We start from the raw sequence: 13,363 nt of genomic DNA, 5'->3' as shown, positions 1-13,363 counted from the left end.
GAATGTTCCAAAATCCTGTCCTTGTTCTCACATCCCGGTATTTGGTAAGGAAAATAGGATAGTATTATATGCTTATATGATTATGCTATAGTATTTTTTTATATGTTATGATTATGTTATAATATGTTTTATATGTTATGATATATATGTTTTGGGGATTATAGTTGCTTAAATAGCAAACCCCGAATGTTTTTATGTTTTTGGGACTTATAGTTGCTTAAATGGCAAACCCCAACCCCTTTTACATTTCCTTGGGGCTTATAGTTGCTTAGCTAGCAAACCTCATTGTATTTTGAGGCTTATAGTTGCTTAGTTAGCAAACCCCAATAGATACCATGTACATGGGTTAGAATTATGATATATGTTTATAGTGAATGTTTATATGTTTGTAGTTTATGTTTATGTTGCACGCTTGTAGTGGATTTTCTTTGCTGGGCATTAGGCTCATTCCATTATGTTATATGTGCAGGAAAATAATTATGGCGGGAGGAAGATTCTTGGCGGCTTGGGAATATGTATTGAGCGAGAATGGATTCAGTGGACTGCATGAACGATTCGAGGATGAAGTTGTTTAAGTCTTTTAATTATGATTTCTATGTATTTCCGCACTTGATTTTGTAACCAATTTCTTTAAGATTTAAGTCATGTTTTATATTATTTTTCAAACAATGGGATCCCATATCATATTTCGAATTTTATGTTAACCTTTGTTTTACAGTTTTTTTTATAAAGTTATGAATGTTTCACATGTATGTTTTCTTAAGATTAGTATCTATGTATAGTAGTTATTAATGGTCCAAAGTCTAGAATAAGTTGGGTCATTACAGTTGGTATCAGAGCAACGGTTCATTCACATGAAGTTCTCCTCGACACACACACTCAAAGCTCCGAATTTGACCGCCAAGTAAGTGTTTGAGTTATAGTTATTATGTTTATATGTATAGCTAACAATTTTAGCCTTTATGTTTCAGTTAAGAATGAACGGAGTATTAACTTATGAGGATATCCGAGCCATTAAGGCCATAAAAAGAATTAGAGAACTAAGAAACACTGTAGGAGTGCTTGAAAGAATCACTCGGAGGCTACTTTTGTTCCACAAAGAGATAGGTCACCTCCAAGAATCTAAGCTGATCATGATGAGGTCAACAGAGAAATACATTTTAGTAATTAGAATTTTTAGAGATTATCGTACCATGATTGCAGCCTTAGAAGAAATTTGGGAGACGATAGATGTTGAAGATGAATTGCCGGTAGCTATGAGATATTATTTTCTCATACTTAGGTTCACTTCAAAAATGGAATTTCAGTTTACAAATGAGCAAAAACATAGAATTTTTACGAATCTTCCTCGAGGGCATTTCGAGGCACAAGACAATGATGACTATGAAGAGATAGATGGCGATATGCTAGAGTAAGGATCAGATGTAGAAGATCTCGATTTTTAGAATAGATTAGTTTCATTGTTTATTTTATTTTTTATTTGTTTTCTTTTATGATTGTAAATAGTGAAAACTTTTTTTTTCCAAATTAATATCAAAGTTATTTTGTTAACATGTATGAGTTTGATTTTTTCTTTTGCAATCATAATAAATAATAAATTTAATAAATAATGACTAAGTTCGGTGAGGGTGGATACAAATCAATAAACCAAGTTTCTATATTGAGAGTTAGGGGGCCATAGTAGTGGGAACGATTTTACTGATCCAAGCCCTCCCTCAATATGGTTAACTTTGGAACAACGATGAGTTTCGAGCCTGAGAATTAAGTCATATAGGATGATTAGAAACAAACTTAGAAAATAATAAAGATGACTTATTTTTCTAAGTATAAAAACCCACTCTAATAATAAAGAAGACTTATATAATTTTCATAAGAAGTCATAATTAATAGGTCTGAGTTATGTTTGTTTAAATTAAGTTTTTCCTTAGAGCCTATTAGGGTAAAGTTCTGACATGTTTCTCTCAACTGTTAGAACTCTGTTGTGATGTTTCTCTGAAGGTCTGCTCGCACCAATGGAAATGCCTCCAACGCTGCTCCGGTGAACAATGAAGCTACTCCAGTTTGCAGAAGGGGAGTACGTGCTACTGCCAGCCGCAATGCACCGCAAGTTGACAACTCAGCGGAAATCACTAGACTGTGACAACAAGTTGAGGAGTTATTACAGCAACAACGACAATAGGCTCAGCCTCAACCGCTGCCTCCGCCTCCGCCACAACCACAGCCGCAACAAATTACCCCAACATCCATATGGGGGATGGCCAGTGGCGAACTATGCACCCTATCCAGTTCAGCACATGGAGCCAGTCTATGAGCAGCATGCTCCGAACTTTGAAAGGACTATAGACCCCTTCGAGGCAAAAGAGTGGCTAAGAAATGTGGAGCCAATCTTAACACGCATGAATCTAGGCAACACGGACCGTATATCCTGCGTTTCGTCTCTGCTCAAGAAAGATGCCAGAATATGGTAGGACTTAGTCTAGTAGACGCATGATGTTTCCACCATGACTTGGACCCGATTTGTGGAGCTATTCCACAAAAAGTACTATAATTCGGTTGTACTCGCTTCAAGAGTTGAGGAGTTTGCTGGCCTGAAGCAAAGGAGTTTATCAGTGGCAGAATATGCTCGACAGTTCGACTGATTAGCTAAATTCGCACCGAAAATGGTTCCAACTGATTATCTGAGGGTGTCTAAGTTCGTTAGAGGACTTCGACTGAAGATCGAGCTAGGGGTTAAGCTAGCAAACCCAAGAAATACTACCTATGCCGATGTTCTAGAGATGACAATAGAAGTAGAAAGGCTGCAGGCTAATGTTAGTAAAGAAGAAGCTAGTAAGCCTGAGCCTAGACAGCAGGGTCAACCTCAGACAAGTCAGAACAACAACCACAACAACAACAACAATCAATCCAGCAACAACAATAACGGTCAGAAAAGAAGGCATCCTGACATTAAGCAGTCCGATAGCGATAAAAGGGCACAGACAAACAATGGAAGCAGTAGGTCGGATTATGTAGAGTACCCGCAGTGTACTAAGTGCCAAAAGAAACATCCTAGTGAATGCTGGGAAAACACCAAGGGATGTTACAACTGTGGTCATGAAGGACACCGAAAGAAAGAATGTCCTCAGCTCAAGACAGAAGGGAAAAAGGAAGACAAGATGGTTCCTACCAGGGTATTTGACTTAACCCAAGGAGAGGCTGGTGCTAGCAATAAGGTGGTCACAAGTTAGGTTTCTATCCTCAATAATATATGTTATGTATTATTTGATTTGGGAGCCACTCATTCGTATATCTCGTTAGGAATGATAGAAAAACTAGACAAACCTTGTGAAAGATTTAGAACTAGGTTTGTAACCGAGTTGCCTTCGGGCAAAGTAGTTCTATCATCACGGATAGTACGAGGCGTATCGATCAAGATTGAGGACATAGAATTAGAAGGAGACCTGATAGAAATGGAAATCAAGGACTTCGACGCGATACTAGGCATGGATTGGCTAGCACGGCATGGCGCAACCATCGACTGAAAATGCAAGAAAGTGATGTTCGAGACTCCTGACAGCCAGACACTATGCTTCATGGGACAAGTTTCAAGACTATGCACACCGCTAATATCATCTCTCAAAGTACAAAGGATGATAGAAAAAGGATGTTAAGCGTTCTTAGCCAGCATCACAGACATAGTCAAGGAAACACCGCTTAAAGTTGAAGACGTCTGCATTATAAGAGAATTCCTAGAAGTATTTCTCGATGACTTACCAGGGTTGCCACTGACTCAGGAAATTGACTTCACGATATAATTAGGAACGGCCACTGAGCCTATCTTCAGAGCACCATACCGAATGGCACCTACATAATTCAAGGAATTAAAGACACAGCTACAAGAACTCCTAGACTTGGGTTTTATTAGATCGAGCCATTCGCCATGGGGAGCGCCGATTTTATTTGTGAAGAAAAAGGAAGGAAGCATGTGGATGGCATAGACTATTGTGAGCTGAATAAGCTAACGATTAAGAATAAGTACACGCTGCCCCGGATTGACGACTTGTTCGATCAACTCCGAGGCGCGACTGTATTTTCAAAGATTGATTTACGGTCCGGGTACCATCAGCTCAAGGTGCGGGGAGAGGATATTCCTAAGACATCTTTTAGAACTCGTTATGGGCATTACGAGTTCTTAGTTATGTCTTTCGGTCTTACCAACGATCCAGCCGCGTTTATGGACTTAATGAATAGGGTCTTCAAAGAATACTTAGATAAATTCGTCATAGTATTCATCGATGACATCTTAGTATACTCCAAGGACGAAGTCGAGCACGAGGAACATTTGAGGTTAATCCTGTCACGACTAAAGGAGAATCAACTCTACGCCAAGTTTAAGAAATGCGAGTTTTGGATTTCGCAAGTGGCGTTCCTCGGGCACATTATATCCAAGGATGGAGTTACAGTAGACCCATCAAAGGTAGAGGCTGTGAAGGATTGGCCAAGAACAAAGAACGCATCAGAAGTAAGAAACTTTATGGGATTAGCAGGTTATTATCGAAGGTTCGTAGAATGCTTTTCTAAGATAGCCACTCCGCTTACCAACCTGACCCGGAAACAGCAAAGATTCAACTGGAATGATAGATGTGAAGAAAGCTTCCAGTTGCTTAAGGACAAGCTGTGCTTAGCACCAGTACTCTGTGTACCAACACCCAATGAAAAGTTTGTAGTCTACTATGATGCGTCAAAGCAAGGGTTGGGTTGCATGCTGATGCAAAATGACAAGGTGATAGCCTACGCCTCAAGGTAGCTGAAGGAGTACGAGCAACGCTACCCAACTCACGATATAGAGTTGGCAGCGGTGGTCATTGTGTTAAAAATATGGCGCCATTATCTTTACGAAGAATGGTGCGAGATTTATACGGACCACAAAAGTTTAACGTACTTCTTTACTCAGAAGGAGCTTAACATGAGGCAGCGCAGGTGGTTAGAGCTAGTGAAGGATTACGACTGCGAAATCCTATACCACCTGGGAAAGGCAAACGTAGTTGCCGATGCGCTAAGTAGGAAGAGTTATTGAAGTTTAGCGGCACTAGCCGGAATGGAAAAGACGCTACAGGAGGAGCTGATCAATGCCTGAATAGAAATAGTTGTCGGTAAGCTGGCTAATTTTTCTATCAAGTCAAATCTGCTAGAAGATATAAGGATTGGACAAGAGCATGATGACACATTAGTAGTGCATATGGATGTAGTTCGAGATGGAAAGGCCACAGATTTCTCAATATCAAGTCAAGGGTTATTGAGATATAAGGATCGGGTATGCGTGCCAAATGATCAAAGAATGAAGATGACGATTCTAAAAGAAGCGCACAATACCTCGTACTCAGTTCACCCAGGGTCGACCAAGATGACACACGACATCAAGGCAATGTATTGGTGGCCAGGGATGAAGAAGGACATAGCGGAATTTGTGTCTAAGTGTTTAATATGCCAGCAAGTGAAAGTAGAGCATCAGCGACCTAAAGGCTTATTGGAACCGCTTAGCGTACCCGAATGGAAATGGGACGATATAGCTATGAATTTCGTGACAGGTTTGCCACGAACAAGTATGCAGCATGATTTAGCTTGGGTAGTAATAGATAGACTAACCAAGTCCGCTCATTTCCTGCCTTTTATGACCTCATACACAGCGGATCAATACGCAGACATCTATGTCCAAGAAATAGTAAGGTTGCATGGAATCCCCAAGACAATTGTGTCTGATAGAGGATCGATGTTTACATCGAGATTTTGGGGAATTTTACAGGAAGCCATGGGTACTAAGTTAAGTCTTAGTACAACTTTTCATCCTCAGACAGACGGTCAGTCCGAGCGTACGATTTAGATTTTAGAGGATATGCTACGTGCTTGTGTACTTGATTTCGGAGGATCATGGAATAAGTACTTACCACTAATAGAGTTCTCCTACAACAATAGCTACCATTCAACGATCGGGATGACACCTTATGAGTTTCTTTATGGAAGAAGGTGCCGATCGCGCGTTGCATTGGGATGAAGTAGGAGAAAGGCAGCTCCTCGGTCCCGAAGCTGTTAGAGAAGCTCAAGAAGCAGTAGCGCTAATTAGAAAGCGTATGCTCGCTGCTCAAAGCCGTCAGAAAAGCTATGCGGATGCCAAGCGACGCGATGTGGAATTCAAAGTCGGAGATCAAGTCTTCCTAAAGATATCTCTGATGAAAGGAATAAAGCGGTTTAGGAAGAAAGGAAAGCTTAGTCCCCTGTTTATAGGTCCTTTTGAGACATTGGACAGAGTGGGAGCAGTTGCATATAGACTAGCCCCACCGCCAACCCTAGCAGATAGCCGCAACGTGTTCCACATCTCAATGCTACGAAAGTATGTGTCAGACCCATCTCACGTCCTCAAGTGCGATACGATAGCACTCCAGAAAGACTTGAGTTATGAGGAACGAACGGTTAGCATCCTAGATAGAAGGATGAAGCAGTTACAGTCCAAGCGTATTCTAATAGTCAAAGTCCTATGGAGTAATAGTTCTGAATGGGTGGCAACGTGGGAGTTGGAGGAGGACATGTTAGCCCGGTATCCGGAATTTTTTGGTAAGTAAATTTTGAGGATGAAATTCTTTTTAGTAGGGGAGAATTGTAGAGTCCAAGAACTTTACTTAGCTAATTAGATAGTAGTAGTAGTAGTAATAAGCTAGTAATAGTTGTAGTACATTTATTACTGTGGATTTGGTTCAAGCCGGGACTTAATTGAACACTCGTAGCAACACTTGTAGATTTTATAAGTTTAACCTATAGTTTAAGAATATTAATTATAACATAAGGTTTGATTAATATAGATGATTATGAAGATGTTATTTATTATACAATAAGGTTTAGATAGACCCAATAAAATGATGATACTTGTCGTGTGCATGTTTATTAAGAAATTAAGTATTTTTGAGGAATAGTTTATTAAGAGTAATATTTGAAAACCCCAGAGTCTGCCAGCAGCTTTGAAATCGTTATAGGACTCAGTCAAAGCTGTTTACTCAATTCAAATTAGGCTGAAAAAGTGCAATTGTATGTATAATATTTCAGCGTATGCCGATATATCGCCGCTCTAGGGGGCGATATATCGCCACTCGGGGAATACAAAAAACACGTAACTTCGTACGAACACTTCGACGAGCCTCGGGAACATAAGCCCAAGTGATATATTGCCTAGCATGGGCGATATATCGGCTCTAGGGCATTATTTTTTGAATAATTTTGAAACTGAGCTCATTTTATTCGATAACCTCTTGATAAGCTCCGAATCTTTTTGACCAAGCCTTAAGCCTCTGCTGAACGATTATTCAAATGTATTTCAATTAAAAAGTCATTATTTTTATTCAAGCTAAATGAAGATCTTTTGATTCTTGAACTCTATAAATAGGACCTAGTACCTATCCATTTCTTCATTCTTCAAGCTGAGTTCAGAGCCTTCAAGCAGCTAGGTTTACTTTAGAGTGTTAAACACTTGGGTTGGGGTTATAAGCTTTATCATTTTTAAGCTTATTAAACACTTGGGAAGTAAGGATAATAGTGTGTATTTCGATATTGAGGTGTAGTTCGGTTATAGTACATTCAAAGGTATTCCTATTACTAGTTCCTTTCTTTATTGTTTCATTAGTTTTGATAGTTTTTCTCTACTCAAATCCTAACTCACTGTTTCCAATTCTTGGTTAGGCATCTAAGTTCTTTGAACTTGAGGTTTCATTTCGGTAAGCTCGTCTTCTCGGTGGTTTAGATTCATTTCTTTTTCATCTTCTTCTTTTAGAATTACTCACCTTCTCGTTAATGGTTTTTAGGAGTGTTCCAAAATCCCGTCCTTGTTCTCACATCCCGGTATTTGGTAAGGAAAATAGGATAATATTATATGCTTATATGATTATGCTATAGTATTTTTTTATATGTTATGATTATGTTATAATATGTTTTATATGTTATGATATATATGTGTTGGGGCTGATAGTTGCTTAAATAGCAAACCCCAAATGTTTTTATGTTTTTGGGGCTTATAGTTGCTTAAATGGCAAACCCCAACCCCTTTTATATTTTCTTGGGGCTTATAGTTGCTTAGCTAGCAAACCTCATTGTATTTTGAGGCTTATAGTTGCTTAGTTAGCAAACCCCAATAGATACCATGTACATGGGTTAGAATTATGATATATGTTTATAGTGAATGTTTATATGTTTGTAGTTTATGTTTATGTTTATGTTGCATGCTTGTAGTGGATTTTCTTTGCTGGGCATTAGGCTCATTCCATTATGTTATATGTGCAGGAAAATAATTATGGCGGCGGGAAGATTCTTGGCGGCTTGGGAATGTGTATTGAGGGAGAATGGATTCAGTGGACTCCGCGAACGATTCGAGGATGAAGTTGTTTAAGTCTTTTAATTATGATTTCTATGTATTTCTGCACTTGATTTTGTAACCAATTTCTTTAAGATTTAAGTCGTGTTTTATTTTATTTTTCAAACAATAGGATCCCATATCATATTCCGAATTTTATGTTAACCTTTGTTTTACAGTTTTTTTATAAAGTGATGAATGTTTCACATGTATGTTTTCTTAAGATTAGTGTCTATGTATAGTAGTTATTATTGGTCCAAAGTCTAGAATAAGTTGGGTCATTACATATACTTCAGCTGCGTGCCCATCGCCTTTTGCAAACTTCCCCGAAAGTTGGAAGTAAATGTGTAGTCTCGATTTGACACGATCGACCTCGGAGCCCCATGAAGACGTACTATCTCCCTCACATAGAGATTTTCATATTGGTCAACTGTATATGTCGTCCTCACTAGTAGAGAGTGATCTGATTTGCTGTACCGATCTAAAATAACCCACATCGAATTGTGTTGATTCACCTTCCTGGGCAATCCCACCACAAAATCCATTGTGGTGTCCTCCCAGTTCCACTATGGGATATCCAAGGGCTGTAATAGCCCCACTGGTCCTTGATATTCAACCTTGACCTGCTGACACATCAAACACTTAGCCACATACTCAGTTACATCCCTCTTCATTCTAGGCCACCAATATAAAGTCTTCAAATCCTGATACATCTTCGTGGTGGCGGGATACAAAGAGTACGGGGTAGTATGAGATTCATCTAGAATCTCCCGTCTAATAACATTATCCATCGGAACGCAGATCTGACCTTTGTATCTCAGTAAACCCATATATGATATTGTGTAGTCCCTAGCTACTCCCGCTAGGACATCTCCTATAATCTTCATCAGCTGTGGCTCTTTTAACTAACTCTCATTTATCCTCTCTAGGAGAGTAGACTGCAGGGTAATGTTGGCTAACTGGCCACTACTAACTCTATCCCTACTCTGGTCATATCCTCCGCGAACTCCTTGGATATCTGCTTCAAACTGTACAATTGTCATGGACCTTTTCGAATTAGGGCATCTGCCACCACGTTGGCTTTCCCTGGATGATAAAGGACTTCAAAATCATAATCCTTCACTAGTTCTAACCAATGCCTCTATCTTATATTCAATTCCTTCTATGTAAAGAAGTACTTCAGGCTCTTTTGATCAGTGTATATCTCACACTTCTCTCCATAAAGGTAATGCCTCCAAACCTTTAATTCAAAGACCACTGCATCTAGCTCCAGATCATGAGTAGGATACCTCTGCTCATAATCCTTCAACTGGCTTGACGCATAAGCAATCACCTTCCCTGCCTGCATAAAGGACACATCCTAACCCTTGCCTTGAGGCATCATAATAAATTACAATTTTCTCCTGACCTGTTAGAAGACTCAAGACTGGAGTGGAAATCAAATGTCGCTTCAGCTCCTGGAAGCTATTCTCGAATCTATCTGACCATGCAAACTTCTGGCTCTTGTGTGTCAGCTCTGGACTGGGCTAGCTATCCTTGAGAACCCTTCCACAAACCTCATGTAATAACCCACCGATCCAAGGAAGAGTCTAATCTCAGAGGCATTCTTTGGCCTTGGCTAATGTCCGACATCCTCAATCTTAGCTGGGTCTACCTCAATTCCATCTCTACTAACAATATGGACCAAGAAAGCCGCCTGTGGTAACCAAAGCTCACATTTCCTGAAATTCGCAAACAATCTATGCTCTCTCAGTCTCCATAAGACCAATGTAACGCCCTAAACTCTAGGGACCGTTACGGTGTGCCTTGTAAACAGTGCTAAACTCGCTAATCGAGTCATTTGGCCGAAATCGTGTACTAAGTATGATTAGCGGTTTAGGGATTAAAACTTTTGGATAAGATGTAACGTTTCATTAGAACGTATAATATATATATTGGGATCCCAAAATTATAATTTCAGAGTCTACTACAAGAAAATATTTACAACAGGCCGTTCTATGCGGCAAAACAGGGTTTAACCCTAGTTCCTTCTTAACCCCCGGCCGTGGTGGACGAGCAGTTGCATATGTACACCTCATCACCTAAGCTCTCTAACTCAAGGATGGCCCAGCTTTCTTTTGCCTTTACCTGCACCACATAGCACTCGTGAGCCGAAGTTCAGCAAGAAAACTTAATATGCTCATGAATAGTTATAACATGTCATCGGATCATAAGGCACACGCCCTACTCCAACAGGCAACAGATCCACATAATGTTGAGTATAACACATCAACCAATGATCATAATAATCATCCAGGACTCTCAGCCCCAATATAGAAACATAATGTTGAGTATAATACATCATCCAATGATCATAATAATCATCCAAGACTCTTAGCCCCAATATAGAAACGTAATGTTGAGTATAATACATCAACCAACGATCATAATAATCATTCAGGACTTTCAGTCCAAACAAATAGGTGACAGTCGCAAAAGTCACAAAAGTGGGTACAGCCCCCTCTCTAGCCATGTGACGATAGGGTCACCAGGGCTTAACAGATAAGTGAACCTTCCATAGCTTAAACAGGGTAGGTGCATGGTGATTAGTCACCAACATAACCTTCCTCATGACCATAGAGTCATAACCTTGGAACATCACTCCCTAGCCGTGTGACAAGCAGTCACCTGGGCCCTAGGTCCCGGCTCTAGTAACTAGTCTTAGACTAGACAAGCGCTTATAAGTTCATCGACCTTAGAGTCGGTCCAGCGTTAATGCCTTAGAGCCATTCAACGCGGATATCGATTAGATCTAATCTTCATTTGGCTCGGCGTTCATGACGCTATGCCATTTCTGATTCTTAGGTCAGTGTCCCTGACTAGTCAGTGCCATAAACAAGTAAGCAATGCCACCAAACACATATCACATATCCAATATCCATATACAAGGCATTCAACATGCTTACTTAACAAGTACTAGTACAATTAGGACCATGCACGAACACAGAGGCTCAAGCTCTAAACAATATCATACTCAATATGTAAAGCATGTCCTAATCACATGTTTCTCGTGCATCATATGCATTATATTTAACAATCCAACATGCACCAATAATAGCCATGCATGTCACATATACACAAGGTGCAGTTTTCTTACACTGTTTTCTTACCTCAGATTCGAGCTAGAACCAATATAAGAACGACCCTTGAGAACGATCAACCTTTAAGCCCTTAGCGGTCACCTAATCATAACCAAATATGGGATACCATCAATAAAAATGATCAACATAGGTTACCAAACCAAAATCTAGCCTCCGGGAACAGGAACACTCCCGAGGACTATAGCTAAATTCTCGGGGTCAAAACGAGCAAACGGGGTGAAAACAGGGAAAGGGCTGCGGCCCTAGCACCTTGGGCCGCGGCCCCCAGAATTTCCTAAAGCAAGCGCTGCAGCACACAACACCAAGGGCTGCGGCGCCCAGCAAGAACAGAATTGGGGCACCTGCTTCATCGAGCTAGGGCCGCGGCACCCAACCCTGGGCCACTCCCAAACGTGTTTTCAATTTCTCAAAGCTTCCAAAATCATACCAAACATTCCGCAATCATCAAAACAAAGTTCCCAAGCTTCCCAAAAATCCATAACCCTCAATACCCAAGGTTCAAACCAACCAAAAAGTCAACAATTTACAAAGTCCAATTCTAAGCTTAAAAGCTTTAGAAACTCAAAACTTCAAATTTAGATTACCTTTGATTGGGTAGTTTTCCGTCAAATCCTTTGGTTAAGAAGCTTCTAATCTTTCCTAGGATTGCTATGCCTCGACCCTCGCTTGATTCCGACTCCTAGAACTCGAAATTCCTTTAAGAAAGCTTCGAACGATAAAATAGGCTATCAGGAAGAGAGAGAGATTTTCTAACGTACGTTCTTATCTGACAAGCTACTTCAAGCTTAAGTAACCTCAAATAAAACCTAGGGCTCGGGGTCCCGAAAACACCCCCGTGGACATTATAGTCAAAACTTCCAGAATTCCATCCTGATTTCAAATACTCCCAATTTATCATCAAATAAACATTCTTATTACCCAATACTTGACCCCGTTATGACAAAACCGCTAACTCAAAATCTATGATCGTCTCATGCCGAATAGCTCGAATATATCTCCATAATAATAAAATCTCATTCAAAAATTACAATATGCACCCAATTTACAAATATGCCATCAACATGCCAAATTACCAAAATGCCCTTATGATTATAAATACACCCATATGCATGCATTTATCATCATATAACAATATAATTCATATTAACATGCATATGATCATTTAATACCATGATAAATCAATTATGGCCCTCCCGACCTCCTAATCAAGATCCTAAACCCTATTAGGAAATTCGGGGCATTACAACCAACTTGAGATGTTACTCATGCTCTTCCTTTGAATGATAATAAACTAAGATATCGTCGATAAAGACGATCACAAACTGATCCAGGTAGTTCTTGAACACCCTGTTCATCAGATCCATGAAAGTTTTCGGCGCATTAGTCAAACCAAATGACATGACGAGGAACTCATAATGACCATATCTGGTACGGAAGGCTGTCTTTGGTATGTCTTCCTCCTTGATTCTAAACTGGTGATAACCAGATCGAAGATTTATCTTCGAAAATACCATTTTACCTTGCAGTTAATAGGTCATCTATCCTTGGCAACGGATACCTGTTCTTAATGGTCAACTAATTCAGTTCTCTGTAGTCTATGCACATCCTTAGAGAACCATCCTTCTTCTTCACAAATAGGACGACGCACCCCATGGTGAGAAATTGGGTTTGATTAAACCCAAGTCTAACAACTTCTGTAATTGTACCATTAGTTTTTTCAAATCTACTGGGGCCATTCTGTAAGTTTCCCTAAGCACTGGCTCTGTCCCTGGTGCCAACTCAATAACAAATTCTATGTCTTTGTGTGGTGGCAACTGTAACAACCTAAAGTTGCTAATAAGGTTTAGGACCT

The sequence above is a fragment of the Humulus lupulus genome, chromosome 2, assembly GCF_963169125.1.
Source record: "Humulus lupulus chromosome 2, drHumLupu1.1, whole genome shotgun sequence".
Taxonomy (NCBI): Eukaryota; Viridiplantae; Streptophyta; class Magnoliopsida; order Rosales; family Cannabaceae; genus Humulus; species Humulus lupulus.
This window is presented reverse-complemented; position numbering follows the sequence as displayed.